The following is a 17,820-nucleotide window of genomic DNA, read 5'->3' as shown; positions in this document are numbered from 1 at the left end:
TTTGCGATATATAGAAAATTCAAACCCCATAGGTTGCAACGTAATTGAAATATCCAAGTAAGCTACTTGGTTCTTATCAAAAGTGTATGTAAAATTCAGATTATTATCACAACCTTCCAACCATTCCATGAATACTGTAAATTCACTAAGTTCACCCTCCCATACCACCAGAATGTCGTCAATGTATCGTCTCCATAATTTTATGTGGTTGTTAAAGGGATTGTCTTTCACAAATTTTTCTTCAAAATTCCCCATATACAGGTTAGCCACATCAGGCGCCATTGTGGCACCCATAGCCACCCCTTTCTTTTGGAGAAAAAATTCATTGTTAAACATGAAAAAGTTTGGTATTAAAGGACATTTCCCTTGTGGGAATTGCACTGTATGCACTCAATCTTTTGCAGGCAGTGTTTTACCGTTTTTTGCAAATGGTAAATTTCATTTTCGTTCTCTCACCAACTGCGAGTCCAAAGGCGTGATCTACGGGTTATGGTGCCCGTGTCCTCGTTTATATATTGGCAAAACCATATGTTCTTTAAAGACCCGCATGATCGAACATAGGAGTGCCATCACGCGGGGTAAGGTAGAAGCGCCGGTAGTACAGCACTGCCTTTCATATTTTCACACGTTTGATGATCTAACATTTGCTGTAATAGAAAAACCTTTGCCTAAGAGTCGGGGAGGAGACTTTGATGGTTATCTTCTTCAAAGAGAGCAAAAATGGATCTACTACTTTAATACGGTTGATCCAGAAGGATTAAACAAAGACATCGACTGGTCGGTCTTTTAAAGAAATTATGGTGGTTTAAGAGCATAGAACTATGGGCAATGTAGTTTATCGGGTATAGAGGATCCGGATTTCCGGTTGCTAGAATGGATGGGATGTGTTTAAATTCAGAGTGAGTACGACTGTGGAGACCAACTAGGACGCTGAGGCGCCATTTTTGAATCTCTAGAGAGACCTGTAACTTCAGTCCGGGTAAGTGGAGCATATTTCCATACGTTGCAATAATGAATGATGGTCTATGCTACATATTGACTTAGCTTAGATTTCTAGCTGTGTGGTCTCCTTTGAGTGTGTCTTCTTAATTTTTGGTTTTTAATTTTTAGGACATAATGAATATGTTGGCCTGATTCGAGATATTACATTTCCCCTGAAGAAGACTGACATTTCAGTCGAAACATGTTGGGATGTTGAAACTGAACAGCAAAGCATTGTAGCTGCTCGATGAAACATTTATGGCTAAGTATTCCAATTTGTGATGAACTTGACTTTTAAAGAACGTTTTCGTTCAGTTAAAGTTTACATTTTGAGAAAATAGTAATAGGTGTATAAGATGGGTTATTGAATAAAGGTATTTGGTGGGTGGACAAATGACAGTAAATGATTATAGCAAATCAAGCTCTGCAAGCTGATAACGGCCTGCGACCCATTGCGTGGTGAGAGGCTGCAGATTACAATACTAGAGCAACAACTTTTATGATATTGTCATTTGCCGGGAAATTAATTGTTGGATAACAAGTTCATTGAGATTTGTTGCTTAGATTTGGTGAGTGAGTTGAATCTCCTCTCTCCTTGGTTTGTGATTAATTTAGGAGAGGTAGTGGCTTCTGTGCAATCATTAAAAGAATGAGTCCATCAAACATCTCTTATCAATATGAAGAACACTTTTGGACATGTTAGTCTGTGATGAGAGGTTTAGACAAGATTGTGGGGGGAGTGGTTTCAAGGTAGCTGCTCCTAATACTCTCTGCCACTGAGACCGGCGGATCTTTCAAGATTTTTTTCCCTACTAAACAGCCTTTCCCCCTTACTCTTGATGGGGAAAAGGAAAGGAAAAGCATGTACTGTCCCTGACATTTCCTTACCAATGACCGCCAGATTGATCGACAAGTTTTCATGGTTAGCAGTGGGGGAAAGGCTCAGCAAATTGGATCTAAAATGTGTCCTTGGAGGGTGCAGCATGCAACACCTTGGCGTCACTTCTCCCGCACCCTAAAGTTTCACTCTCTCCAGATCGCCGTCTTTCCCCTGAGCATCATATCTCAGGTGCTGGTACTGAGACCATACTACATGCTGTTGTGGATCATAGTCCAGAGTGACCTTTGAGACCTGCCCTGGGTGTGCTAGCTTGGTTGTTGCTGCCTGCATTGGTGGGAGCTGAAGGGCCAAGAGGAGTTATAAAATTGGCTCGTCTATGTGTGCGCACCTTTTAAAATCTACCCCTAAGTTAACTCACAGCAGTCTGTTACTAAATCGCTACAAAATTCTATAAATGATCTGGTAAAACTATCTGCTCCAGTTTCAGAATTACAGCTTCAGATTTCTTCACTTAAAGAAAATGTTGGGAATATATCGAAAGGCCATATAGCACTTCAATATAAAATTGAATCTTTAGAAAATGTGATGAGATCTAGGAATATCTGGTTAATAAATTTTCCCAAGTAAAAAACTGTTTTACCATCTCAGATGTTAGGAAGATACTTTTTGGAGCTGCTGGAAATTCCAGAGATTATATTGCCACCCTTAGCTTAGGTGTATTATTTACCATCTGCGAAGAAGAATCCATCTCAAGGCAGAATCACAAACTTCCTTGGATGTTCTGAATATAACTGGTTTCCTGGAAAACTCTGGAACTGCTGAGACTATCACTGCAACTTCAATAGCTACTTTTGTGGTGGACTCAGATCAGGATTTGGTGATGAGATATTTTTTTCGCAATAGGATTTCCTCTTTTTTGAATTTCCACATCAACATATTTCCTGATGTCGTAAAAGCCACCCAGCTTAGAAAGAAAAGGTTTCTTATGTTGCACTCAGGGATGTTACAACTTGGGGCATTGTTTTGGTTAAATTTCCACTATAAATGTGTGATTAAGTTGCATGGGGTCAAATATATTATGACCCCTTACAACTGACCAATTTCATAACTCAGAGGCAATCTTCCATCTCTCCACTGAGTGTCTCTTGTCCTGTGTGAAGAACTAAGTTACTGCAAATTGTGATACCATTTTCAGATTGTGCAGTAAGTGCCAGACCTGTTATATTTCCTTCATTCAACCACCAGGGGGCCATTGTGTGTGTGTGTGAGAGAGAGAGAGAGAAGAGAGAGAGAGAGAACACCTAGCCATAATATCATGCCCCATAGGTAGGTATTTGTATCCCTATGGTAGGCCCACCTAGTAACTCGAGGTGGGGATTAGGTATGAGTGTAGGGAGTTAGGGGCCACTTTGACATTCTACATGACACCTACGAACAGAATAGTGGTCTCTTGTGAAGATTTGCTGGCCTTCGGAGTGAGGAAACTCACTCCAAGATGAGATTTGAGCAGTGTTCTCTCAACCTAGCTTGATGGACTCTCTACCTGGGTAACATCAAGCTAGGTTGAGAGAACATTGCTCAAATCTCATCTTGGAGTGAGTTTCCTCACTCCGAAGGCCAGCAAATCTTCACAAAAGACCACTGTTCTGTTCGTAGGTGTCATGTAGAATGTCAAAGTGGCTCCTAACCCCCTACACTCATACCTAATCCCCACCTTGAGTTACTAGGTGGGCCTACCATAGGGATACAAATACCTACCTATGGGCCATGATATTATGGCCAGTCTATCTCTCTCTCTCTCTCTCTCTCTCTCTCTCTCTCTCTCTCTCTCTCTCTCTCTCTCCAATTCACCTGAAATAGGAGACATGCAATGAAACCTTACATCACACAGGTTAGTCCACTCCTCCCATTTTCTGAATTTGCATCACACCATACGATATGGGGCGGTAAACACATGTTTGCATGCATTAAAGGCCTATCACATGCAAAAACACCTTATCACATTTTGATAAATGACCCCAATTGATGGCTAACTATGTATTATCTGAGCTTAATTAGGTACCAGCCTTGTCTTTTCTTTTTTCTTTATAAATTGATTTCTCACATTGGTTTTCATAATCTCCCCTTAGAATTATGGGCAAACATTACAAAAATATTTCTTGTTTAATTTAAATTACCTTGATTTGTTTTTCTTTGTTTCTGTACAAGGATTATTTCTTGGAGTTTTTTTTTTTTGTCAATTAGATTTTTATTAACCATTGAAAACAGAAAACAAAACAGTAGACATATAAGCCAACTACAATGGTATTCAATTTTACAACAATTCCGAAGTGTCAGGGCAGGGAAGTTGCATACAGAAAGCCATAAGTCAATAGGATCAATACTCAGTACGTCTGGACCAAGACCTGCATCCACGTATAGAAAGGCAGTGGAAGGAACAGGATCAGGGAGGCTGCATTAAACCCAGGGAACAACTCCAACCCATATGCAGGAACCCCCAATAAACATCTAGCAAGATATCAAAATAGTGCTACGGGTGAATGGTCGCTCTCCACTTCCTGTACGGCTCCCACACAGCCCGATGTTTGGGCTGGTTCCTATGCTTTTGCGCAGTAAGCTTGTATAATTCCATCATTACATCCAGTTTCCGTGTTAGCAAGGATAGATCAGGTACCTGGCTACTTTTCCATTGGGAGGCCAACACACACCTGGCGGCTATTAAAATCTGTTGTGTTAGTAGCCATTCATAGGTATTACCAGCCACTGGTACATTAAGCAAAGCCTGTTCAGGGGACAAATCAACAGGGCGCAAAAAGATCTCCTGCAACACAGATTTCACTAGAGCCCAATATCGCTGCACTTTATCACACCGCCACCAGAGGTGAAAAAAGGTTCCACTCTCCCCACACCCCTTCCAACAGTTTGCTGACGACAATATTTTAGCCTTCCACAATTTATATGGAGTGCAATACCATCTGAGGAGCACCTTATACCCGTTCTCCTGAAGAGATGCGGAGATAGAACAACGTTTAGTGTTCTGAAATATGACATCCCACTTGTCCTTACCCAAAGGGGCCCCAAGGTCACGCTCCCAGGCTAACATAAAGCCGGGCTTAGATTGGGCAGCCATATTAAGAGACTCATAAATTTGCGAAATCAATTTGGTTGCCTGATCAGCCTGGTCGCACCAATTCTCAAATTGGCTTTTCCCCTGAGAAAGGCCTTTGGTCACTATACCGGAGTGCAGAAAGTGTCTAAGTTGCAGGAATTGAAAAGCATCCCTGTCCTCCAACTGATATCTGCCCTGGAAAGTCGTAAATGGGAGAAACCCACCCGCTTCCCACAATTTACCGAATGTGAGAATATCCCGTTCTTTCCAATGTGCGTAACCACTAGAGTCCCACCCAGGAGTAAAATTCAGATTGTGGTATAGGGAGGAGCTCAAAAAATACTGCCTATCCCCAGTTAAAGTGGCTTTCCATTTGCCCCAAATCCGAAGCGTATTAGCCAAGAACGGAGTTTCAACACCCCCGGTCAACCAGGTGTCTTTCGGTTGCCACGTAGTAGCCCACAGCGGCATGGGTTCCAGCAGAGCCTGTTCGATATCCACCCACCTCTTTTTCTCCTTCCGTCTGTTCCAATCTATCACAGCCCGGAGTTGGGCGGCTACATAATAATACCCCAGATTAGGCACCCCTAATCCCCCCTGCAGCCTATGTCTATATAGGGTAGACCGTGCTATCCTTGGTGGTCTCCTCTTCCATATAAACGCAAACAACTTTTGCTGCCATTGTTTAAGAAGGGCATTTGGTATAGGCACTGGCAAGGTTTGGAATAAGTACAAGAACTTGGGCAAAACAGTCATTTTGATAGCGGCAATTCGTCCCACCCAAGACAACTGATGCCTTGTCCAACTGTCCAAATCCCGAAAAATTTTTGAAGCAAGTGGAGTGTAATTTAAGTGATAAAGATCCTCCAACTTATTACCAAGTTGAATACCCAAATACTTAATGCTGCGTTTAGCCCATTTAAAAGGGAATTGAGCTCGAAGACCCTGAGCAAGAGCCTCCGGCAAGGAAATATTAAGAATCTCCGATTTTGTTAAGTTTAGTTTAAAACCAGAGACCGCACTAAACTGGGCCAATACCGATACCACCTTCTCCAGAGATTCAGACGGTCGGGTTAAGGTAAACAGCACGTCGTCTGCAAATAATGATAACTTATAGTCTACCCCCCCTGCTGGAATACCGTGAATGGATGCCGTATCTCGAATTTAATCGCCAAGGGCTCCAAAAATAGAGCGAATAATAGCGGGGACATAGGGCAGCCTTGTCTGGTACCTCTCTCTATCCCGAAGGTCTCAGAATAGGTACCATTTACCTTGACACACGCCCTAGGGTTCTCGTATAACGCCCGTATCCAGCGAATAAAATTGGGTCCAAAGTGCATCCGCTCCAGTGTTTTAAACAAATATGGCCAATGGACCATATCGAAAGCCTTTTCGGCGTCTATGGACAAAAGGACAGTTGGAGAGTCAGTTTTCTTCGCCCACCAGATCAGATCCAAAATTTTCCGGACATTGTCCGCCGCCATACGGCCTGGGATAAAACCAGCCTGGTCTGGATGTATCAAATGAGATAGGACCAGGTTCAGCCGATTCGCCAAAACCTTAGCCAAAATTTTTAAATCTAGGTTGATCAGGGAGATGGGACGATAGGAACCACACTCTGTGGGGTCCCTACCGGGCTTGGCCAGAATTGTGATACCCGCAATGTTGGAACCCGGGTACAACGAGCCGCCCGCCCTCAAAGAGTTAAAAAGTTCCCTAAGTATGGGGGCAACCTCCGGGGCAAACGTTTTATAAAAATGAGCAGTAAACCCATCCAATCCCGGTGCTTTATTAACCTTAAGATCTTTAATAACCTGAAGCACCTCACACAATGCTATGTCACCTTCCAAGATATGGAATTCCGATTCAGAGACCTGTGGTAAATTAACCTGTTCTAAAAAATCCTCAATGTTCTCATTAGATATGGTAGTCTCCTTGGAGTAGAGCTCCCCATAAAAGCTCTGGAATCTCTCATGAATTGCTTTCGCAGACAATAAAAGAGACTTATCAACCCCCCGTATGCTAGTAATATGGGACTGCGCTATGCGATGCTTCAACTTCCGTGCAAGGAGTCTACCCGCCTTATCACCCCACTCAAAATATTGCTGCTTAACCATATTTAGTTTAACAGGGATATCCGCCAGAGTGAGCGTACAATATTGAGACCTAGCCGCATGTAATCGGCGAAGGACTGCAGCCGTAGGGTGCTGTTTATGCTGAGCCTCAAGCTGTGCGATTTCAGCTTGTAAACTCCGTATCTGAGAAATTTTAATTTTTTTCTTATGCGCCCCTTGTGAAATAAACTTCCCTCTCAGTACGGCCTTGAGACACTCCCAATATAAGGAAGGAGTAGCCAGCGCCTCCACGTTATGGATTCTATAGTTTTCTATTTCGTCCCTCACCGACTGACAGAATGGCAAATCATCAAGCAGAGTGTCATTTAGCTTCCAATATTTTTGACCCCCCTCAGGCCCAGAGATGGTAAAAGTTAAGTCCACCGGAGCATGATCAGACCAAGTAGTCTGGCCAATAGAAGCTTCCCGAACTGAAGAGGAAAAGGATCGATCTAAGAGGAAATAATCAATCCTAGAATAGGATTTGTGGGGAGGCGAGTAGAAAGTGTAATCCCTCCTGGTTGGATTTCGGGATCGCCAAATATCTAAAAGGTCCCACTTAGAAATGAAAGATTTAAGAGTTTTCCTGTCAGCCTTGGCCCCCAAACCTCCACCAGTAGAGTTGTCCAGAGGTGGATGAGCCGTCATGTTAAAATCCCCTGCAAGAATCCAAACCCCTGGGTCCTGTTGTGCCATAAAGTCATCTAACTGCGCCAGAAAGGGACCATAAGATACATGTGGAGCATACACATTTAGGAGGTTATACAAATTCCCACCGCAGTCCAACTGAACTAATACATATCTCCCCTCCGGATCAGCTTGAAATTTTTTTACCTGCCCTTGCAGATTGTTCCGCAGTAAAATGCTGACCCCAGTATATGTATGGGTTTTGGAAGCAGATGCACTATAACAGTGCGGAAAGAGAGGCCACGGAAGCAGTCGTTCATATTTTCTGAGTAGGTGCGTCTCCTGCAAAAACAGGATATCCACCCCCGACCGCTGCATGTCCTCCCTGAGCAATTGACGCTTCCTCGGGATATTGAGGCCCTTAACATTTAGAGATCTTATGGTGAGAGAAGTCATGATACCATTAGGATAAGCCCACCACTACGGCCCTGCCACCCAGTTCCTGCAATCCCCCATCGTCTAGAAAACATAGAACTACCCATCCCTCTAGCGAGAATCCATGAGACAATATACAGGTAAGTTGATCCCCCCGCACCATCCAGAATGTACACTTATCCCCCATTGACAATACCGAACACAATAACACTTCCCAACCGAGCACCCGGTCCCCACCCCCCCCCTTCCCAAGATTGCCGTGAGTTACGGGCATATCTGCCTAGGCAGAAAAGGACAATAACACTCACGGAGCCAGCAACCCCCTTCCCCAGTGAAAACAGAACAGTTAAAGTCAACAATATAAACGGTGAAAACAATGAAAAGCACAGTGTGAGTCCAATGAGTCTCATCAAAATAGTATTAAGAGCCACGTCATGCATATAATAGTTCTTACTGCTCCCAGTAATAGCGCCATTCTCCACGTGGTCTAGATGAAAATTCTCCAAGAGGCAAAATACCCCACCTCATCCATGACCGGTGGACTCGTTCTGCAGTTCTTGCCTCCGGAGTCGTCTCCCCCCTTTCGCCACCCGCTGCCACTTGGGGGTATCGGAGGTTGCAGGGGGCTGCTGTCGTTTCTGCGCCGGGAGGGCCCGCACCTCGTGGCCAGCTTCTTTCAAAATGGCCGCCACCTCTTCAATCGAGGTAGCTTTAGTGGTGGTGCCGTTGATGGTAACTGCCATGCCGCAGGGGAATAGCCACCGGTACCTTATCCCCTCCCTACGCATAAGAGCAGTAACATCTCTGAATTCCGCCCGATGTTTCAGGGTGAAGGGAGAAAGATCAGCAAACACGGAGACTTTATTATTTTGCCACTCCCAATCTTTCTGCTGCCGAGCTATTTTCCAAATCCGTTCCTTGATCGGGAACCGAGTGAAACAGACCACAATGTCCCGCGGCCTGTCCCCCAACTTTGGACCCAACGAGCGATGAGCTCTCTCGATATCGAGCTCTGGTAAAGAATCATTAGCCGTCCCCGATTCTTCTTTTTGGAGGAAGAATGTGCCGAGAGTTTTAATTATAGCTGCACAATCCGCGTAGTCCGCCGTCTCCGGTATACCTCGAAATCGGAGATTGTTTCTCCGACTCCGATTCTCGAGGTCTTCTAATTTATATTGCAGCTCCTGAACATCCTGAGTGAGCTGCTGTCCCCGATTTTGCAGACCCTCCATTTTTTCAGACTGGGCATCAAGACGGCAGTCAAACTCATCCACCCTCCGACCGATGTCGGAAATTTCTTCCTTAAGGTCCGCCATTTTCTCCAATAGCTCCTTTTTGTTCTCTTTCATATCTCTACGAAGATCCGCGAACCATTGGCGAAATTCGTCGCGCGTCGGGGCCCCCTGAGTGCCCGTTTCCACTGGCCCGAGATCTGCCTCTGTTTCAGCTGTGTCCGAGTCCGCCTCGCTACTAGGCTTCTCCAGCTCTGTAGGCCCCGACTCTCCGGAGTCCGCTTTAGAATAGGAATATTGGCGGAAGTCAATATTTTTCTTCTTTTGAGCCATCTCGGACCGTTATAGCTGCCCACTGGCTATAGCCAGAGCTATTGCAAGAAGTTTTAGCCAAGTTTCACCGTTTAATGCTAAGGGGATAAGAGGAGCTCAGGTTTTATGCGACCATCCGGCTCCGCTGCGCTAGCGCCCCCTCTTCTTGGAGTTTTTTTTAAAAAGCAATAAATAAATAAATAAATGAAAAAAAAAAGGCAAGATTGTGCAGAAGAAATCTTTGGATGTTATACAGTCAGTTACACCTACCTATCATTTGGATTATATTCATTAACCCCTGAAGAAGCTATCAGTGAAACAAAAGCCTTTTGTCGGGTTCTCCTGTTTTGTTTTGGAAAGATTTACAAATATTCTTCATTCTCAATCAGAAACATTTACTACTAAGTAGAATCATTTGACAGATCCTTTTTAGCTATTTATTTGTGACTTAACATTGTGACACAGAAGTTTTAAAAAAATGTTGTGCTTTTCAAATTTCATTGCAATTTTGTTTTTGTGGGAGCAGTTATTTGAAAAGCACGACATTTTTAAAACAGGATGTATTTATAAGAGTTTTTTATGGGGTGTGTATGAATGGGGTAGAGTTGTGGATGGTGTGTGCAGTTATGAATGGGAAATTATGTTACCTTTGATTTGTATTGAATCAGATTTTGTAGGAAGTAATGAGTATATTCTTATTTAAAAAATCTTCATTGAATGAATACAAATTTTGACATTTGCATTAGAAAGGGTTTTGATTACTCCTTAACAATAGAATTAGTGAGCTGGGTTAAAGAACATTTATAGCCTGTTTCCAGTGAATTTATATTTAAATATAGAACAGGTGCAGTGCGGTCTTGTTTGGTATTATTAGCAAAAAGACAAATCTTTCCCGTTAGTGCATCTGCAATATCACTTATGAAAATGCTGAAAAGGACCAGTCCGAAGACCTATCCCTTCGGCATACCACTAGTAATGCCCGTTTCCTTGGAGTGAACTCCATTTACCACTACACTTTGTCACCTCCCACTCAACCAGTTTCTAACCCACTTTTAATAGACACAAAAAGGGGCTGAATTAACACAAGTTTAAAACCTGTGAGCATTAATGCCAATAATTTTTAATAAAATGATATGGAATTATCCATGAGCATCTCTTATGCAGCAGTACAGCAAGAAGTGTTTCTTCAAATGTAAATATTTGGAAAAGTGTATTTTAAACAGGGCATTGAAATATACAGTAACTGTTGTTTTTTTTTTAAACCCAGATGTTCATAAATGTCACTTGTGTTTAAATCAGACTTTTCAAAACCTTTTTCCAGTCTTCAGTAACTAATACAGGAATGAAGGTAGTAGGGCAGAATTTTCCATTTTGGTATATTATGTATTGCTTTACTAAAAACAGAATTGCTGGTCCTGGCAATCTATTTTTATTCTACCTATGCTATTGTCTGTGCATTACAGAACCTGGGCAGTGTGTTCTCTGGCCAAAAGCTAGGCACAGACCAGAGGCTATTTGAATTATTTTGCCACCATGGAATATGTCTGCTGTGCAGGCAGATGGGGTCATGAATATTGTAAAGAAAATGTTTGGCATACATTGACAAAATAGGCTTACATGAATTTTCAGTAATTTATGCCCCATAATAAATGTGTGTCAGACATTTCTGCAGTTGTGAAAAATTGTGAGCAAGACCAGATATTGCTGTGCAATTAAGGGTAGATTTTAAAACGTGCACGCGTGCACCGGCGTGCGCATGCTATAAAATGCGTGGGCCGCGTGTACATACGCGCCAGATTTTATAATCCGCATGCATAGGTGCGGGCGGCGCGAACAAGGGGGGGGGGGGTAAAAATATGCAAAGTCACTCGGCGACGAGATTGGGGCTCTCCCTGCTCCCTCCCAGTCCGCTCCAATTTAGGAGTGGACTGGGTGGGAACTTTCCTACTGCCTACCCTAACCTCCCTTCCCCTTTCCCTCTCCTCCTCACCCTCTAAATCGGCTTTTTTTTTTTTGTTTTACCCTTTCTTTGACATGTTACTTCAGGGCCCGACCTGAAGTAACTTGCGCATGCTGACAGCCAGCCGGCGTTCGAGGCCCCGGGACAGTGATGAATGCCGCTCCCCGGCCCGCCCCCTGGCCCGCCCCACTCCGCCCCTCCATGCCCCCCAGGACCGCCCCTTCATAGAGGCCTGGCTCTTGTGCGCATAAGAAACATAGAAACATAGAAATGACGGCAGAAGGAGACCGAACGGCCCATCCAGTCTGCCCAGCAAGCTACGCGCTTTATCTTTATTTTTTTTTTAAATCTTTTTCTCTCACCCACCTGTTACTATTGGCTTCCAGTACCCTCCAGCCCTAATTCCCCTCCACCCCACCACCAATGTAGAGAGCAGCACCGGATTTGCATCCAAGTGAACATCCAGCTCAATTAGGGGTAGCAACTGCTGCAACAAGCAGGCCACACCCCTGCCCTATACTCTTACCCACCCCTGTTTTGTTTTGTTTTTTTTGGAGATGGCAGCCCTCCAGCCTTCCGCTCCGTGAAGGTGGAACACCAACCACTGGCATCCTGCTCCGTGAATGCCTCTGTGGCTACTGCCGCTCCGTGCAGTGTTTTGCTGCCTCCCCTTTATTCACGTCCTCTAGACTTGATGGACCCACAGTGTTTATCCCACGCCCCTTTGAAGTCCTTCACAGTTTTAGACTTCACCAGGGATTATGCGCCTGGCTGGGCTTCTTTTAAAATGCACACAGCGCGCATAAGGCCCAGCCGCGCATGTAAGCCCCGTTTTTTATGTGCGGGGGGGTGGGGGGAGTTAAAATCAGTCCGTTAGACTATAACTTTAGAAACAGACCTTCAAATTGTGGGAAGCTTTATAGAACAGAGAGACAATAAAGCCCAGAAAAGTTAGCAACTGGCATCTTCCTCCTGATTTTCACTTCCCAACCCCCATCACTTTTTTCTGACTGTCTTGCTGATGATTAATTCCTAGTTTTAGCTCCAGAAATATTCCACTTATTTTTTTCCCTTCATTAAATTATGACCCGTACCTTCATTCTTCAGGACTTATAGAAAGTGAACGAAACACTGAACCATAGAACATCACAAACAGTACCATGTAATCATGTACAGGTTTAAACATGGTTTAGCACTGTTTAGTCTTTAAAATTAAAAAGTTTGTGAATGATGTTGTTTTGTGAGCTACAGGGAGACCATTTTATTGAGAAGCTCAAAAATAGTGAAACTGTGCTTGCTATCTACTTTTGCAATACACTATAACTGATATAAGAACTACCAAACAAAGTATCATACATTTTGAAGGGGAATGATTTCCATATATAAATTAGAATAATTAGAATACAAATGTCTGATTTTGTAATGCTAATTTAGGACCTCAAAAATCAATAACCAAATGTAGTGAAGTTTGATGTCAATAAAAAAAGATTCCCACGTCTATCCATTAATCCAAAAGAACAGAGTGCAGAGGATGCCACACAGTCAAATCTACCAATACATTTTCTTTTTCTGTTTCCTGGAAATCAAGTTGAGCCGATGAGAGCTGTGATTTTTAAATTAGTAATACCGTAGGTGTATAAAACAAGATAAACAACAAAGGCAGCATGATGGGGTGTCTGAGGGTAAGCAGTAGGGTGTCGTGTCGAAGAAGAGCTGTGTGATTCATTAATTCAGCATCTGACATCTGCCCAGAACTGTACGAAAAGTAATATAACAAAACGGCAGCTTGTAACACAGAAGCATATGGCATGATCAAACTGGCAGACATGTCAAGAAAGCATTAAACTTTAAAAAGCTTTTTAATAAATTTTTCAAGCAGATAAATTCAAAGATCAACAAGGGAAAACCAGCCTACATTAGAAATCCGTGATACAGCGAAGCACCTCTGCAGTACTAGCTCTTACTGCCTTGGATGGTAAGGTTCAGAATTACCTCCCTGCTTTTAAAGAATTAAAGTGGTTTCCCCATTTCCAGATGTGCAGCCCAAAATTATCGTTGGGAGAGCACAGATCTGGAGATCAGAATGGCAGAAAGTTGCATAGGAAGAAGGTATATGCATAGCAAATTTGCATTATAAAATATCATTTTAACAAGACTGGATAGGTATTAGGTGTACTCCACGGAGCACAGAACATTGTCAAAGATGTTCTCTGTCTCCAGCAGCTCTTTGCAAAGGACCAAATGCACTTGCCATGTACTTTCATTGCTAACCCTCCTCCAAATATTTTTTGTTGAAGGAAGTATGTCAGGACTATATGGCGAGTACATTTTCTTTTCCTGTGATTGTGCAATGTCCTTCCCCCACCTGCCACCCTCACACACCCATGGAGCCCTCTCTTCGTTTTTTTGGAAGGAATTATATATGGAGGAATGTCTGTGTTTTAAGAATGGTGATATGGAGGATGTGTGTGTGTGTGTGTGTGTGTGTGTGTGTGTGGTGGGGCCAAGGTGCTTGTGGAAGGATGAATAGGGAAAATATGGATATGTGTGAGATGAGAAGTATGTAGACAATGCCTGTAAATGGGTGTGGGTGTGGGTGTGTAGGATAGGGGGGAAAAACATTCCTACAGTACTTATTGCAAAAGAAAAAACAAAACACATTCATACAAAAAGGTATTCTAGAAACAACAACAAATATATTAAACTTCAATAACTCTAAATAATTACTCCTGAAATTCAAGGAACTGTTAGTTTCTACAGCGTGAATCAAAGAAGAAAACTGCTTGTTCTGGAAAGGGTTCAGTTTTGCACCCTGGCTTGCATAGAGAAAACTAAAAGTCATTGAACTGCTGGAAGGTTTCTATTGATGTTTCTATTTTTGAGAAACCTGCCTCCTTTCAGATAAAGCTGCATAGTGGGCATTTGAGCTGTACACAGTAAGTAGCACAAAAATGTAGGCCAGTATTCATTGCTGTGCTCCTGACAAGTTATCTGTGGTCATGTATAATCCATGTAGTGCATGGAAGGTTATACGAGGATAGGCACTGGACAATTAATGGTTCTACAGAAAACAGAAGTTTTTTTTTTTTTTTTAACATTACCGGAGGAATCAAGGACTAATGTAAGACACACAATTAGAAATTATTTAACAAAGCCAATGATTTTTTTAATTTTGTTTTAAAAGAGCATTTCACAAAATTTCCATAGTCTCATGGGAAATGTCACCTCCATCCATCGCAAAAATGGGCAGAACTCAGTGAGATTACAAGTATCATGAAATATGGCTACCTATCCTGAAATAATTTGATAAGCAAATAAAAATAGTAGAAGATCTGTAACTCATAACCCAGATTGACCACTGATTGAGACTGAGCTCTATGGACTTTGGGTGGGAAGCACATTTTTTTTTTTTTTAAGATCTGAAGAGTAGCCTGGCTATGGGGTTGGCTCAGTGGTAGTACTCCTCAACCTTTCTACAACCTTTAATACCATAGCTCATGCTATTTGATAAAGCATTTAAAAAGTCTGAGTATCGAGGATAATATGCTGTCTTGGTATTCATCATTTCTTGACAAAAGGCTTCTACCTAAGAAGGTAGGGGACTTCTTTTCCTCTCGAGTTTTCCAATTTGGTATTCCACAGGGTCATCCCTCTGCTCTATCCTCTTTAACATTTTATGTTCAGCCTTTGGGCAAGCTGTTATAGGGGACAGATTTAAAATATAGATTTTATGCTGATTCAGTTATATTGTGAAGTGATTAAATTCTAACAATCATTTGAATACAGGCTTAAAACGTAAAAAAAAAATGGTTAAGAGCAAATAAACAAAACAGAAACATAATCAAGACTGAAGTAATCTGGATCAGAAGATCATCTGTTTTTTCAGCTTCCCCCCCTCCACCCCCACCTAAATTATTGTTTATGGAATTGAACCATTGCGGAAATGATTACAAAAGAACTTGGGGAGGATCCAAGATGGCTATCACGCAGAATGGTGTGTGATGAACTTCTTAGCTCTTTGGTGGCTTTTTCTTGTGTTTATTTAATTCTTTCCATTAGCAGATGCAAGAGAAAAACAAAGCAAGGTATTACCCTGAAGTCCATTGGCCCTGTAAGCTTCTGCTTACAGGGCCAATGGATGCCCATGTGCATCCACTGGCCCTGTAAGCTTCTGCTTACAGGGCCAGTGGATGCCCATGTAGTTTGCAGTTTGATGCTGTTGGGGAGGGAGCCATTGGAGAGAAAGCTGAGCTCCCATCTCCAGGCTCATCGGTAACGCTGAGCACCTGAAGCCAGAATGCTTCTACCAGATCCTGCTGCTTGTTGCATGTCTGTACTGCTCTGGGGAGAGTCAATGGGTGATGTTATCCCTGTGACAGGTCCAAGGTCAGGGAGTGCAGAGAGACATGCTGGGGCAGCATTTGTTGACCAGAACAATGTGACTTGAGCTTCAGTAAATGTGGACAGAGAGACTGAAGCTCAACCTGATGTTTCTTCTCCTTCCCTGAGGTCTGTTCAGAGAGGCTTCAAACCGGTGAGCCAAATATGTTTACTCTTGAATCTATATGGGACACCACTGAGAGTCTGGGAAGTACTATTGTTTCACAATTAACATCTTTGTTGGAGAAAAATACCAATTATGAAGAGCAGATTCAATAATTAGAAAATTCTAATCTGAACTGCAGCCATGAATTACTGATTTATATATTAAGATAGATCATGTAAATTCAGTACAGGAGGCTGTCATTAAGGAGAATTCTTTTTTGTGCAGAAGAATGGAGAACCTTGAAAATATAATCATCCATTGTACCTGAAGGCTGGAGGGTGGCCAATGTAACCCCAATATTTAAAAAGGGCTCCAGGAACAATCCTAAAAATTATAGACCTGTGAGCCTGACTTCAGTACCGGGCAAAATAGTGGAAACTATTTTAAAGATGAAAACCATAGTGTATATAGAAAGACATGGTTTAATGGAACACAGCCAGCATGGATTTACCCAAGGTAAGTCTTAACTTACAAATCTGCTTCATTTTTTTTGAAGGGGTTAATAAACATGTGGATAAAGGTGAACTGATATGTAGTGTGTTTGGATTTTCAGAAGGGGCTTGACAAAGTCCCTTATGAGAGGCTTCTAAGAAAACTAAAAAGTCATGGGATAAGAGGCCATGTCCTTTCATAGATTACAAACTGGTTAAAAGACAAGAAACAGAAAGTAGGATTAAATGGTCAATTTTCTCAATGGAAAAGGGTAAACAGTGAAGTACCTCAGGGTCTGTACTTGCATCTGTGCTTTTCAATATATATATAAACGATCTGGAAAGGAATACAATGAGTGAGGTTATCAAATTTGGGGATGATACAAAATTATTCAGAGTAGTTAAATCACAAGCGGATTGCGATAAATTGCAGGAGGACTTTGCGAGACTGCATGATTGGGCATCCAAATTAAAAAATAAATAAAGATGGTGCCGGCCATCCAGTGCTCCTACCATGTGACAGGCACGGATACCCTGTCACATGGTAAGGGCAAAGGGCCATCGGTGCCATTTTTATTAGTGGCAGCCGACAGCCCGAGAGCGGGAGATCGCTCCCGGGACCACCACTGGACCACCAGGTAATTTAAAATGTTTTTGGGGGGGTGGGGTCGGGAGGGTGGGGGAAGCTAAGGGAGCTGTTTTGAAGGGTCGGGGTGGGTTTTTTGTTTATCGCTCGGGTGCAGCCGATAAAAAAAAACCCGATCGGGCCGCACGAAAAAAAATTCACGATGTGAATCGGAACCGGAATCGGAACCAATTCCGGTTCCGATTCACATCTCTACTGTACAGAGTTCTGGAGACCGCATCTTCAAAAAGATATAAACTGGTTAAAGCCAGTCCAAAATGTTCAGTGGCCTTTGTTCTAAAGCATATGGGGACAGACTTAAATATCTAAACATGTATGCCCAAGAACAGTGGTTCTCAACTTTTTCTCAGCCGGGACACACCTGACAGATAGTTCTCACATGCGTGACACACTGAACATGTGACCATCACGGGGCTATAAGTAAACATACACTCTGTATCCACAGGAACCCCCTTGACCTCCAACAATGGATGCAGTAGGGGTGTGCATTCGTTTCCTATGTATTTGTAATCCGCAATATATAGGGCCATATTCGCTGTATTCGAGGGGAAGTGAAACGTATCGCGATTCCGCACGAATACAAATA

This window comes from Rhinatrema bivittatum, chromosome 3, assembly GCF_901001135.1.
Source record: "Rhinatrema bivittatum chromosome 3, aRhiBiv1.1, whole genome shotgun sequence".
NCBI classification, from domain to species: domain Eukaryota; kingdom Metazoa; phylum Chordata; class Amphibia; order Gymnophiona; family Rhinatrematidae; genus Rhinatrema; species Rhinatrema bivittatum.
Note: the sequence above shows the minus strand (reverse complement) of the source record.